The 14,650-nt window shown below is 33.7% G+C and overlaps 2 protein-coding genes across 3 annotated transcripts in view; both read left to right on the forward strand.

The window, feature by feature from the left end:
• LOC127856174 (zinc finger CCCH domain-containing protein 10-like) overlaps positions 1-14,650 on the forward strand; it is a 572,427-nt gene that overhangs the window by 317,221 nt on the left and 240,556 nt on the right. The gene's annotated exons all lie outside the window — the stretch shown is intronic.
• LOC127856181 (zinc finger CCCH domain-containing protein 10-like) overlaps positions 1-14,650 on the forward strand; it is a 265,858-nt gene that overhangs the window by 14,024 nt on the left and 237,184 nt on the right. The gene's annotated exons all lie outside the window — the stretch shown is intronic.

Genomic DNA, 14,650 nt, shown 5'->3' on the forward strand with positions numbered 1-14,650 from the left:
CTTCTGCAATGTGGCTGTATAATAAGCATACAATGTAATTATACATAACTAGTTCTTACAAAGGTGGTATGATACATTTCTCATTACATGTTTGTTTACGGTTTGGCGGTATATGCATATTTTGAATTAATTGCTTAAATATTTATTGCAAATGTCAAAATAATTTACATGTGTTGTTTATTTGTAAATATATGTCATATGTTGTTTATATAGTGTTATTATTAAAATGATGTACCAGTCATAGATAACAAACGCTGGTGATCATTGTAAATGACCCTATGTTTGGCGGTAAGATTCTCCCATTTCTTTTCAAGCTCGGCTAATAAAAGTCCTCCTTGGTCCCACGCTAGTTGAGTTAAAGACAATTTCTACTTCCGCCCACATTGCTTTTTTGGAAGAGCTTGAAATTTTTGCATTGTCAAATAAATACAAACGTTTGCAAAAATGTTCATACATTAAATATCGGGATTATAAGTTTAGTGCACTTTATATTATATAAAATTGAAGAGTGCATGCTCACCAATAAGTGCATTATATGTATTCAAATTAAAATAAAATAAAGTTATAATTTGTCATGTTATATAGTATATTTTATTTAATAGTAATGTGCTGCACAATTCAAATAATATGATACAAGTTATAACAAATATTTTATTCAGACTTACATTAAATTCATTGAATTATAATGACTTACATTTTTTTTATTTTGTTGGATAAATAAATCACAAATAAATAAATAAACAAGTGTGATGACTGATAATTTTTATTATCCCATTAGTTTTTTCGGAGGACTTAGGTGTAGAGATATACATTGAAAAACAATACAAAAAGCAGCGCAAAATGAGCATAGATTTTCCCACTTATACTTTTTTTAACATTCTGTTGCTAAATATAAACTATAAAGAAGGTGCTTAGTGACATCACAGCTCTTCAAGTTTAGAACAACTGTTATTGTAGTACACCTTGTGTATTGAATTTGAATAAATAAGCCTCTATATAAATTCTGGACGTTCTCTGGCACATGCCAAGTGTTTATAATGAACGGCTAACGCTGTTTATCTATAACTCATTATGTTTGCAAGAGCCAAATAGTGAAAAATAACAGTATAAATAAAGTATTTTTCTTAAGTATTTATACACATTTTCAATTAATTATTTAATGGTCATTGATTACAAATAATGACATTATATTAACCCATTATTTCTAGCGTCTAGAAAAAAGGCCTTGGTAAACAGTTTAGACCCAGATGAGACGCCTCATGATGCGGCGTCTCATCAAGGTCTGCGCTGTTTGCTTAAAGAAATTTCTGTAAGAAATATTCAAAATATAGAAATAAATATACTAGACATCCCTAATTTGGGAAATGAATTGATCCAATTTAGAAGGATAGGAGAGTACACTAGGCATAAATGGGTTAAGTAATGCTTATTTCTAATTTGGGGGATATCAACTGTCACTTTGAAAACATACTGTACTGTGATGTACACCACAATTATCATTTTCACTTACTGCTGTTGAAACGATGCTTGTCGTAGTTGTGTCTCGACATTCCTGAGTCGCTATATGGTTCACCCATAATTTGCGCAAGCGTTACATTTTCTTGCATTGAAAAATTCACTGACACTGCCCTCTGTTTTGCCATTTTGATTGACTTGTTGAAAAGAAGGTCGACGAGAAAAGTATGTTATCGATACAGAAATGACGTGGCAACTGTTTCGATACATACCGAATCCGTAAACCTCACATATATATCCTTTTTGTATCAAATACCCACCATTCACACTAGTATAACCCGTTCAATTTGATCACCACGTATTCCGCTAAGCAAGTGTCCGCCATTTTGCTACCTAATTATAGATTTCGGAGAAGCGGTTATGACAATAGTAAGAATCGTCGCACAGACGAAATTTGATAATTTTGCCTTAATTTTTAAGGATAAATATTACCTAAGTATTAACCTAAGGTTCTTTATGAATACGAAAGTTAAGGAAATCCTTACCTAAGGAAAATTATTTGATAACTAAGAAAATTTCTTCCTTAAACCTTAGGTGCTTTATGAATACCGGCCCAGGTTTTGTTTTTCTTGTTCAGTTTTCCACTTTGTACTCCTTTTTTTCTATGAACCAATATGTAAGGTTAAAGTCATTCATTTTCTCGTTTGACTTGTAATATTCAGTTTCTTATTTGTCCCCTATAGGTTTAGCCAGGGTCTGTTCGATCTCTCTGTCAAAATAAATGGTTCCTGTGATAACTTATACAGACCATAATATTAGCTAGGGTGAGGAGACTCTGTGATGCCACATTTAGGATTATGCATTCTATTTCAGTTAACTAGTTAGATAAAGATAGTTGATATGGTTACAGAATAAAGTGAAATTAACCTGTTAGTGACACCTCAAAATCCTTTTATTATAGACTGAGTTGCTAATTGTGAAAGAAAATGACTTGGATATAATCTTCAAAAAGTGCATGTTATAACTTTGTCAAACAGCCGCCATTTAACCTTGGTTGAATGATGGTGCAGTATGACCTTACCTCAACATAAGTTACCATGGCAACACAATTTTTGGCATGAATTATTTAGCCAGTATGCATTATTCCAAAAAACAAATGGAGGAAAATAATTGAAATAAAAATGAATATGTATCTACAATATTGAGTACTTTTGAGTAAGTGCCCAAAATTTAAGCGGAGGAGTTGTTACCATGGTGATGGGAGTGACCCCTCGCGACCCACCCGGGAAGATCATGCAGGGACCATGCTTTATGGGCCCTGCTTGAAACCCTAGGTCAGGTGGGGTGGCCATGCCAGTTACCATAGTTAATTGGGTTATATTACCAACCCAGGCCTTAGAATCAGATGCATTAGCATCCAACTGTCTGATGTTTTCATTATTGATATGAGACTACTGTAAACACACTATTTTGCACTCATTATTTGCATTTTTCTGCAGAATCTTGTAAAATATATAACTGAACAACAGTTAGTTTCTGGTTAGTTAAACAAAATGTCCCAATTCCCACATCATACTGATGCCAAGAAGTGTATAACAATTTGTTCAGTTGTTACCCAGGCGAAACGATGTTCATCACTTTATGAACATTCATGAATGTTCATGAAGATTCATGAACAGTTCATGATTGGTTCATGAAGGCAGTTCATGACCAAATATTCATGAAAGTTCATGAACTGCTTTCATGGACTGTTCATGAACTTTTAAGGACATGTTTATGAACCATATGATGAAGTTTATGAACAATCTGATTTCATGAAAAGTTCTTGAAAAATACTTGAATAAAAAGATTCATGAAATTTCATGAAAGGATGAATTTTTATGAACTTTTGATTAATTTTCATGAATGTCTAAAGGTCCTTTTTTGTTTCATGAAAAGTTCTTGAAAAAAAAATTCCAGAAATTATTAGATAAATTTTCATGAATATCAATAAATTTTCATGAATGTATAAAGACAAAATTTAGACAGTAAAATGCATGAAAGTTCATCAACTAGTTTCATGGACTGTTCATGAACTTTTAAGGACATGTTTATGAACCATATGATGAACTTTATGAACAATCTGATTTCATGAAAAGTTCTTGAAAATTACTCGAATAAAAAGATTCATGAAAATTACTCGAATAAAAAGATTCATGAAATTTCATGACAGGATGAATTTTTACGAATTTTTGATGAATTTTCATGAATGTCTAAAGGTCATTTTTGTTTCATGAGAAGTTCTTAAAAAATTCCTGAAAAAAATATTCCTGAAATTTCATGATTATATAAATTTTCATGAACTTAGCCGCCACTTAGAAACAACATAAGCAATATTTCTGAAAACTAAATTTGTCCTTTATTTTGTCACATGAAGCAACATATCAAAATTTGAAATGGATCTACTTTTTGAGTTAGGCTTTTATGTACGGGCACAGTTTGGCTGGCGTACACACGCCCACCTGTCTGCCGTACCTTCCCTGGGATTTTAATAACAGATTTTTACATTCATAAAATCTGGTTAAAAATTAACAAATTATCATGATTAAGCCAGGGTCTTTCAGTTGCACCAAACAACTTATTTAAAAACAGAATGACCATGTCTGTTAGGCATTCTAACAATATACTTCTTAGCACAAGAGTCATTTACATCTATGTAAAATAAATTTTCTCGCAATCTGTCAACACAAATTAACTTAATTGTTTCCTCAATCCCAACAGAAGTAAGATGTTTCCCACATGATAAGCTGCTTGCATGAGCATTGTGTACAAAATGAATAGGATTTACAACAGCATATACAACTTTCTTATAATCCTCATGCATACAAAAGTACTTTACAAGAACTGGTGTTTCTTCATTTGTGAGCACAACATGACAGATTCTGTTCTTCATCCTTGAATAACTTTCTGCATAGAACCTTTTTCCATTAATCATAATTCTGCTCGACTTTTTAACTTTAGATACATCAGCGGCATCAAGTTTGGTTAAAATTAGCTGTGTATGTTCATCTTCTTTTATTCCACTTACTGCCCCTGCCATGTAACAATTTGAAGTTTCTGTCAACTTTTTCCAAATTTTATCACTATCTGTTATCGTTAATTTGTTACGGAGGTGGGCCTCTGCTTCTTTGATTTTCATTACTTCTTGCATAACATTGCCTGTTCCATGTACAGTTTTCAAAATCATTGAGTTAGATTCTTTAAATGGAAAACAACTCCAGCTCCACAGCGGACCTAATTTTCTAACAAACTGAGTCAAATGACAGCCAATTTTGTGTACTTTTAAACCACAAGAACCTGGTGTGTAAAGCTGACTGAATTGCTGATAAAATAGATCAAGAAGCTCTCCTGCTCTGTTAAGTTGTGGTTCAGTTATATTATCTCCAAGTAAAATATATATTCCTTCAGAGAATAATACAAAATGGTTGAAATATACGTCATCTAATAAACCACTTAAACATGGTATACTATAATAAAGAAGCCAAGATTGCAATTCTGTGGCTTGAAAGTTTGAATAATTGTGTTCAATATTTCTTGGCAGTCTCTCTATCTTTGAGATATTGTAGGTAACTTGTCACCGATGAAACAAGGTTTTTTATTTTCCGTTGCTGAAAACCACTTTTGCAACAAATTTTTGGTGGTTCCTAAAAGAACCCAATGCATATAGTCAGGAACCATCCCATCCACTATACAAAATCCTTGTAAGGTTGACAAACCTGATTTTCCTTTAAACCCTTTACATCTCTTCTTATCACTACCCGTTTGCATATCCTGTCTAACACTTTCTTCTGTTCTTAATGGAAATCTGTCAGCGTCTAACCTGTGAGGAAAGCACCTACTGTGACCTTTACCTTGAGATACAACAGTTCCTGGTTCTTTGCAAGTAAGGCCAAAAAGAAAAATAGTTGTGTTTCAGGTCACCTCCTGAAAAACAGTAGGGTCGGTAGGTAGGAAAAACTTATTATTATTTAAAATTCTTTTTATTTTTCATGTTTTCCATAAATCAGTGTAAAGTGTTGAACACTGTTCTAATATCTAAATATAGCAGTTTGGATCAGTTATATCAAATATTTGTTGTTAGATATTTCACACAATGTTAACTCTTTACCATCTGAAGGTGAAAATTTTCATTTTGCTGCAGACTACTTTTAGTTCTTTAAAATTGTGAAAAACCTTTTATATGTAAATAGTTCTAAAAAGTAATATTGCTATAGGAGGTAGTACTTTTGATAAGCAATTTCTTTTTTGCCACAATGCTTTTTGAAAGTTGTCTGCTGAATCAAATATTAAGGCACATAACTGTGGAGATAGGTGGAAAGGAGTGAACTCATCTTTGTGACTTCAATCCAAAATGCAAATTTCTTGTGTTTTAATAGTCTTAAAATAACGAATAACGAAAAAACTAAAATAAGCTAATTCGGTTTATAAAATATGTATATATGACAGTTTTTTTGTCAGATACCGTAGGATATTGTACCAAAGTTATTTAGTTTGTGCATTTGCACTCAAGTTATTGTCTCTAGATGGTTATTCAGTTGATTTTGACCCACGGCAAGCTACATTTTAAGACCCGGAAGTCCTGTTTGCAAAGGAAAACAGAATGAATTATGGTCAATTGGCAAAATTGTGCACGAGAGAGAGATACATCGTTCTTTGTGCTATACCTTTTATTTTAGGGACCCATTGTTCAGTCTCAAGTTTTAATACCTCTCGCGAAAACTAATGACACGAAAAACGACTGTCGCCGATTTACACTTGAAAATACTATAAAGGTCATTGACTACATTTAAATTGATCCTCACTGTTCGTCAGAAATAAAATGATTGTTTTTGTTTATCTCTAAATTACGTGTTGCTACAAATTAGTTGACAGGAGCAGGCCAATCCCGAAGGAAGGCTCATTGTTAGCTCGACTGTCCAACAGACAAAGAAACTCACCTTTTCTTCAGCAGCAAACCCACAAACTTCCAGTTTCGATCGCTTCGACTGTGCTGGGTGGTATCTGTGCCATACATTCTTTAAAGTCATGGAGTTTGAATAAGAATTCAAAGACTTTGTTCCGGCATGATGAAAACATTTGTTCAAATTGACGGACAAAATGGACGACGCCATGTTTACAATCAAATGGAACGCCGGATATCGATTTTGCGGGAAATACAGGCTGGTCCCCCGATTGCACAATGTGTATAATATAAAGCGTTCGCGGCCACTCTGGATCAGCAGACGATTTATTTCACTCTTATTATTTTACTCTTACGGAGGAATCCGAGATAGCCGATGTATCACGATTGCGTTCGCGGCGACGGGATATTATTTTGCAGGTCACAATACAATAATTCTGGTAATCGCGGAATTCAACCGGACGGAGATGGAAAAAAATCGCCGAACTCGGAACTCGACGGGGAAAAATTAACAAAAAAAGGCAAATTTTGGATTATAAGTTTTTGGGTCGGCCCCAAAAAGATAGGGTCGGTCGGGTGACCGGAAACACAACTATTTTTCTTTTTGGCCTAATACAAGAGTCAGACCCATTAAAGAGAGTCATATTCAAGACTGAAGCTTTCCTGGTAAATCACAAGTACCACATATGACCATCACCTTCACTGTAACTTCTTGTTTATCAACATCCATGATCAGACCATCTGCATAAAGATCATTCATCTTTTCACTAAAAACTTGCAAAAACTGATCCATGGGTGGTTTTCCTTTACCTTGCCATATTCCTGCTAAAAGTACATTTTCTCTGGCAAATCTTATTTTCAGACTGAGCTCATTAATTGCAAGGAAAATTGGCCATAACTCTACTTTTGATGATCTAAACAAATTGATCCCATCTGTATTGAATATTACTGTCAAATTTGTGTTGTTTTGACCACCTAAAAATTTTTGATCCTTCATTAACTCCTTGTATACTGAGCCATCTGTGATGTCAGATATCGCCTGGTGTAGCCTGTGTTTTTCGTGGAGAAGTTCTTTGTTCTTCTTCACATTTTCCCATACGCCTAAAATTTTAAAAATGCAAATATTAAGGCCATAGTAAAAACAAGAAATTCACAAATTAACAATTGCACTAATGTTCTAGGTATAATTTAACATGTTAATAAACCACATTCTAAACACGGTCGGATTTAAAAAAAAACAAAACAATCCATCAATTGATGGTTACACAAAAATGTATACATTAATAGGGGTGTAATAATACCACTTGTTCACTATCCGATCCATATCACAATTATTGGGTTGTAATTTGTATCACGATACATTGTACTTTAAACAGGTCAAATGACAATATAAATTTTTTGTATTCCTTCATTTCCAGCAGATAGTGTTTTAATATGTACATGAATACTAAATCACTGAATGCTATAAACGTTTTATTATGCCCCCCTTCGAAGAAGAGGCTTTATATTGTTTTGCTCATGTCGGTCGGTCAGTCGGTTGGTCCTTCCACCAGATGGTTTCCGGATGATAACTCAAGAATGCTTAAGCCTAGGATCATGAAACTTCATAGGTACATTGATCATGACTGGCAGATGACCCCTATTGATTTTCAGGTCACTAGAACAAAGGTCAAGGTCACAGTGACAAAAAACGTATTCCCAAAATGGCTGCCACTACAACTGACAGCCCATATGGGGGGCATGCATGTTTTACAAACAGCCCTTGTTGTGTTATTGTGCTTACCTGGAGACTGAAGTAGATATTTCAATTGTCTTCTGACGTTTGCAATAACAAATTTTGCTCTTGGTTGTCTTCCTATTTTGTTCTGATTAATTCCCTTGTATCTCAAACCAGTACAATTTGGAGTCGAACAACCAAACTGATCAGTGTCATCTGGGAATATAGCGTTACATATTTCACAATAATGATATCATTTGAGAAGTTTGTATCAAAGCATATCCATAAATGTTCATATTCTACCTGCTGTAGTTCAGGACAATTTGGAAATTGTTTTTTAAACGTTTTCAATATACTTTTGGATGCATTTGCTGACATCTTATTCCCCAAAAAGCAGGATAGTATATATATAATGTTAGTTCAATTTTTTCTGTTTCTGTCAAACTGTCCTTCAAAAATGTGAATGAATCTGTAGATTTGTTTCTTTCATCAAACGTAACTGTTGTACTTTCATCGCTGTCACTAAAATAATCATCTGTTTCACTTTCATCATCTCCTGTAGATGACTCAGATAAAACAATATCATCATCAGAAGACCATCTTTTTTCATCATCTAATGAAACACTTTTATCTTCATCGCAAGAACCACTTGTGACCATTTCATGACAAACTGTTTCAGAGTCTTGTAAACTGTGTGTCGCATTCAGGATATATCCCCCAGCATCATCAGAAACTTAAATAAAAAGAGAAGTAAATCCAAATGAGAACAATAGACTGAAATAAGATTGTTATATTAAACAAAAAAAATCCAAATGCTCAATTGCTGGTCTTGGTTTCATTTCCCTGAGGCTGAGAGGCCCCGAAATGGTTTTTTATTGCATACTGAACAGCGCTGAAATACAAATATAATATGTAATGGAACACAGATGCTCCTGTTTTGTTGTAGAAAATTCAGACACCACCATTAATGAAAACAGAAAATTTGACACAAAATAAAAAAAATAATAATATGGAAAATCCTGTTAAGGGGCAGTTGCTGACCATGAAGTTCATGAACAGTTCATGAACAAAATTCCTCATCCAGTTCTTGAATTATTCATGAATGACTCTTGAACTGAAAATGAGACTATTCATGATCTTTTCGTGTTCATTAATTATTCATGAACATTGAAAGGTCATGAACGTAAGGACATTCATGGACCATAAAGTTCATGAACCGTTCATGAACAAAATCCATCATCCAGTTCTTGAATTATTCATGAATGACTCTTGAACTTAAAATGAGACTATTCATGATCTTTTTATGTTCACGAATTATTCATGAACATTGAAAGTTCATGAACTTAAGGACATTGATGAACCATAAAGTTCATGAACAGTTCATGAACAAAATTTATCATCCAGTTCTTGAATTATTCATGAATAACTCTTGAACTTAAAATGAGACTATTCATGATCTTTTCATTTCCTGAGTTATTCATGAACATGGAAAGTTCATGATCTTAAGAACTTTCAAGAATTATGTTCATGAATGTTCTTAAGTTCATGAACTTTTCAGCTTCATGAATAAATAATAAAATTAAAATATCATGAATAGTCTCATTTTAATTTCATGAGTCATTCATGAAAAATTCAAGAACTGGATGATGAATGTTCATAAACTTTGTTCATGAACAGTTCATGGATTATTCATGAATATTCATGAATTATTCGTAATCATTTCACCTGGGTAGTTTGTCCATCGATTGTCCTGTCCATGCATGGTTAAACCAAAATGACATGTTTTTTTAAATAAATAATAATCATGCTTTCTACAAAGCTTTGATACTTTAAAGTATCTTATCTATGAACATTCCTAACACATCACCTGATCTCATTTTGACCTTGAAATTGTCCTATTATGGGGCTAAGACTAGTTAAAATGGGAAAATGAGTAAAAAATTACGTGGCTCTCGTTTTCAACATTTATTGAACCCTGCAGCCTTCAGTTTAATTGGAACTCGATGAATAAAACACAATGTAAAAGCAAACATTTAATTGTTTGTTAATTAACTTTTATTAATGTGAATAGTCAATTTAAATTACTACCAACAACATGACTGTGTAATTTCAGTACAATTTTCTATGTATGTTGATGGTGATAGTGAATATAATGCATAATATTATAGACAAAAAATCCATTTCTTTAAGATTTAAAATCGTCCTTAAAAACACATCTGTAAAATGTTTCATGGAACATGCTTGTAAATAAATAATATGTTTTTCAATCGCTGAGTTGTTTTCCTTCAGCGTGGCAAAAATATTTTAAACTTGAGTTTTGCAACTTTACACCATGTTTCTTTAAAAAAAAATATTAAAAGGTAATCTGATATTAACATATTGAATCTTAAAATAAGATTTCTTTCAAGCAAACAAATCGTTATTTCGAATCTCAAAAGATTTCTTTCAAGCAAAAATATTGTTTTAAATTGTTATAGTTCAGTCATTTCAATTCAGATTTAAATCTACAAGCAAAGCGGGCTAGTAATATGGGAATTTGTACTAGCTGGAGTCAGATTTTACTAACCCAAACGTTTTTTGTTAAAAATGCAGATAAACATAACATAAAACATCCAAAGAAGCATTTGTGTATTCAATCTTTAGAATACAATTCAACTCTCTTATTATGCCCCCCCTTCACGGAAGAGGGGGAATATTGTTTTGCAAATGTCGGCCGGTCGGTAAGTCAGTCGGTAGGTCGGTCGGTAGGTCGGTCCGTCCACCAGATGGTTTCCGGATGATAACTCAAGAACGCTTAGGCCTAGAATCCTGAAACTTCATAGGTACATCGATCATGACTGGCAGATGACCCCTATTGATTTTCATGTCACTAGGTCAAAGGTCAAGGTCACAGTGACTCGAAATAGTAAGATGGTTTTTGGATGATAAATCAAGAACGCTTAGGCCTAGGATCATGAAACTTCATAGGTACATTTATCATGACTGGCAGATGACCCCTATTGATTTTCAGGTCAGTAGGTCAAAGGTCAAGGTCACAGAGACTCTAAATAGTAAAATGGTTTTTGGATGATAACTCAGGAATGCTTACGCTAGGATCATGACCGTCCGTCCGGCACTTTTGTGTCCAGAGCCATATCTTGGAACTGCTTTGGCGGATTTCATTGAAACTTCGTATAAGTATATATATGCATAAGAGGATGATGCACGCCAAATGGCATTGTACACCATCTGTTAAAAACAGAGTTATGGCCCTTTGTATCTTGAAAAAATGCTTTTTACTATAGGCACTTTTGTGTCCGGAGCCATATCTTGGAAGACCTTTGGTGGATTTCATTGAAACTTGGTATGAGTATATATATGCATAAGAGGATGATGCACGCCAAATGGCATTGTATACCATCTGTTAAAAACAGAGTTATGACCCTTTGTATCTTGAAAAAATGCTTTTTACTATAGGCACTTTTGTGTCCGGAGCCATATCTTGGAAGTGCTTTGGCGGATTTCATTGAAACTTGCTATGAGTATATATATGCATAAGAGGATGATGCACGCCCAATGGCATTGTATACCATCTGTTAAAAACAGAGTTATGGCCCTTTGTATCTTGAAAAAATGCTTTTTACTATAGGCATTTTTGTGTTCGGAGCCATATTTTGGAAGTGCTTTGACGTATTTCATTGAAACTTGGTATGAGTATATATATGCATAAGAGGATGATGCACGCCAAATTGCATTGTATACCATCTGTTAAAAACAGAGTTATGGCCCTTTGTATCTTGAAAAAATGCTTTTTACTATAGGCACTTTTGTGTCCGGAGCCATATCTTGGAAGTGCTTTGGCGGATTTCATTGAAACTTGGTATGAGTATATATCCCCCGCCTCCTCCGTCCGTCCATCTGTCAGTATGTTCATCCGTCTGATTTGCACCCATCCTCAAACAAAGCATATGTTGCGGGGGATATCAATTCTACGAATTTGCTTGTTAAAGTAAAACTACTACAGGTAAGGCATTCCTAAGTGTACATATTTCGGACATGTATAGTATTTGGATAAACAGTTATAGATATACTAGATGTTCCATGCATTTAGATTGTGTTGTGTTAGAAAAGCTATCATAGGGATGATGATAATATAATGACGATTAATATGTGATAAAAAGGTGCTACCGGTACATATCTTAAATTACTTAAATGTGTTGAAAGACTTAAATGTGTTGTAAGGAAGTATATTTAATGTACCAATTCATTAAAATATGTTGTGTTGTGTATCATGGTATTGTTATTTAATAAAGCAGTATAACTTCTTAAGATATTGTGTTACTCTTAGGGCATATTTTTATCCTAAAAAATTGAATAATACAGACAAAAACACAATTAATGCACTTCAAAATTGACCCCAGCATTTTTCAATTTGACTCCTCAAAATTTCAGTCCAGTTTTTAAAATCTATTGAAATCCCTGATAAATGTATAAATAAAGTTTAGGTAGAAATATAAATACATAAAGTTTAGGTAGAAAATTAGCAGATGTATCCCATATATCCGTGTGAAAGAGAGAACAAACCTGAACCACCAGAAAATATATAAGCAATTAAGTGCCAGGTTCTCTTCCCTGGTTTCGCTCCCCTGACATACTTCAATAACAACTGTTTAGCCATTACTCTCTGTGTCCGGAATGCAACGCAAAACATTTATTTTACATAATAGTAATTCGGGAAACACAAAACCATTGCGCTTTATGGGCAGTAATCCAATTATCAGCTGATTGCGCAACACGTGTGCGCAATATGTTAAAGACATAAAAAGCAGCTCAAAACTTTGATTACAAATATTGAAAATGAAAGTGGAACTCGTTTTCTGTTTTGTGAATTTTACAAGCACGTCAGGCTTGTAATATTAGATTTCTTATAAGCCTAAAAGAAAAAATACTAGTTTTTTGCTGTCTGACTAGTGCATATTTTGACGACTGATAGTTTGGTGTATTTTTGTCATATTCCAGCTTTGATTAAAAAAAATGAATCAAAGTACTGACAGTACTGGTGTGACGATGCTTTTGAAGAGGATTGATATAAAAGCATCTATTTAAGTTTATCTACATCAACACAATTGTGTATGTGGGTACGAAAATTTTGGGTTGGAAAAAAATGGGTACGAAAATTTTGGGTACAAAAATTATGCCAAAAAAAATTAAGTACGTAAAAAGATTTGGTGACGAAAAAATATTTGGGTAGGAAAAAAATTGGGTACGAAAAAAAAATTGGTAACGAGCAAAAATTAGGGTACGAAAAAAAAATTGGTACGAAAAAAAATAAGGTACGAAATATTTAGGGTACGAAAAAAAACTGGGGGTACAGGGAAGTAGTACCCGTGGGGGACTTGATCCTTTCAGCAAAACTGGGAGGTGGGTTACATTCTCGATCAAATATAACAAGAAATATCTTTAAAAATGTATTCGATGTGTATTTTCTGTACCACTTATCTTAACGAGAGCGCCGATGGCGTTAAAAGCATAGGTGCAAGATACAGGGAAGAATGGCGTCACGTGGTATAATGTAGTTCGATATCGCCATCCGCGAATTTCTCAAATCAATAATTTCAAACAATTACCGACTATTTAAATAGATAATCTTTCCATTTACATCAGTGTTTGAAACGCTTATGAAAAATAATTACCCAAGCCTTTCAAAATTTAAGCACGGACAGATCTGTATCTTTTCACAAATGAAAATAGACGCTACCCTATTCGTCTGCGTCAAGAATTTGTCGTAAAACTTGTGGTAAGCGTTAGATGCAGACGTGCACAACAGATTGAGTTCTGAATACAGATTTCTGAATGCAGATTTTTATAGAAACTCCTCAAAGCAGTTACTTCCCTTGCTTCGCCCGGTCAGTAACTTCTAGTATAAGGGAGGCCACTGCGTAGGAGATTGAGATTTATAGTGCAGATAGAATTGTTTTACGAACGAAATTTGTTTTAGGTTATAAGAAGATTTTTTGACATAAAACGGTCTTAGAAAAATTCACTAAAAACGGTGTCAGCAATATTCTTGGAAGAAAACGTTAGAAAAACGTTTCCAATTTTTTTTTGTAAGAATGACCATATACTAAATTAAATAGATATTTCGTCTGATTTTTGATCAGGTAAGGCTTCATAATGGGTAACCATTCGATGTGGATTTTTGAAATGTGGTATATACCATAAGCATAGGTGCGTAAACGCACCTATGCTAAAAAACTGTCTATCACAGTAAAATGTTTGTTGGTCATAACATTACGTTTCAGCATATAAATTCAAAACTTGACATGCTCTTTAATTACACCATGCTCTTTAATTTCACATGTAAATCATACCAAACTTTATATTTCGTTGTTTCCTTTCCTAAGTTAATGATACGGACGTGATTTCACAATCCCATGTGCATGAACATATACTTTTTCTCTTTTGATTATTGTTCTTTTTCTCTAATTCAATAAGCTTAGGCATGTTTGTTCGTTAAGTACGACAATAATTTCATGATGATTCCCGATCGAAAGTGAGTA

Source organism: Dreissena polymorpha, chromosome 13, assembly GCF_020536995.1.
Source record: "Dreissena polymorpha isolate Duluth1 chromosome 13, UMN_Dpol_1.0, whole genome shotgun sequence".
NCBI classification, from domain to species: domain Eukaryota; kingdom Metazoa; phylum Mollusca; class Bivalvia; order Myida; family Dreissenidae; genus Dreissena; species Dreissena polymorpha.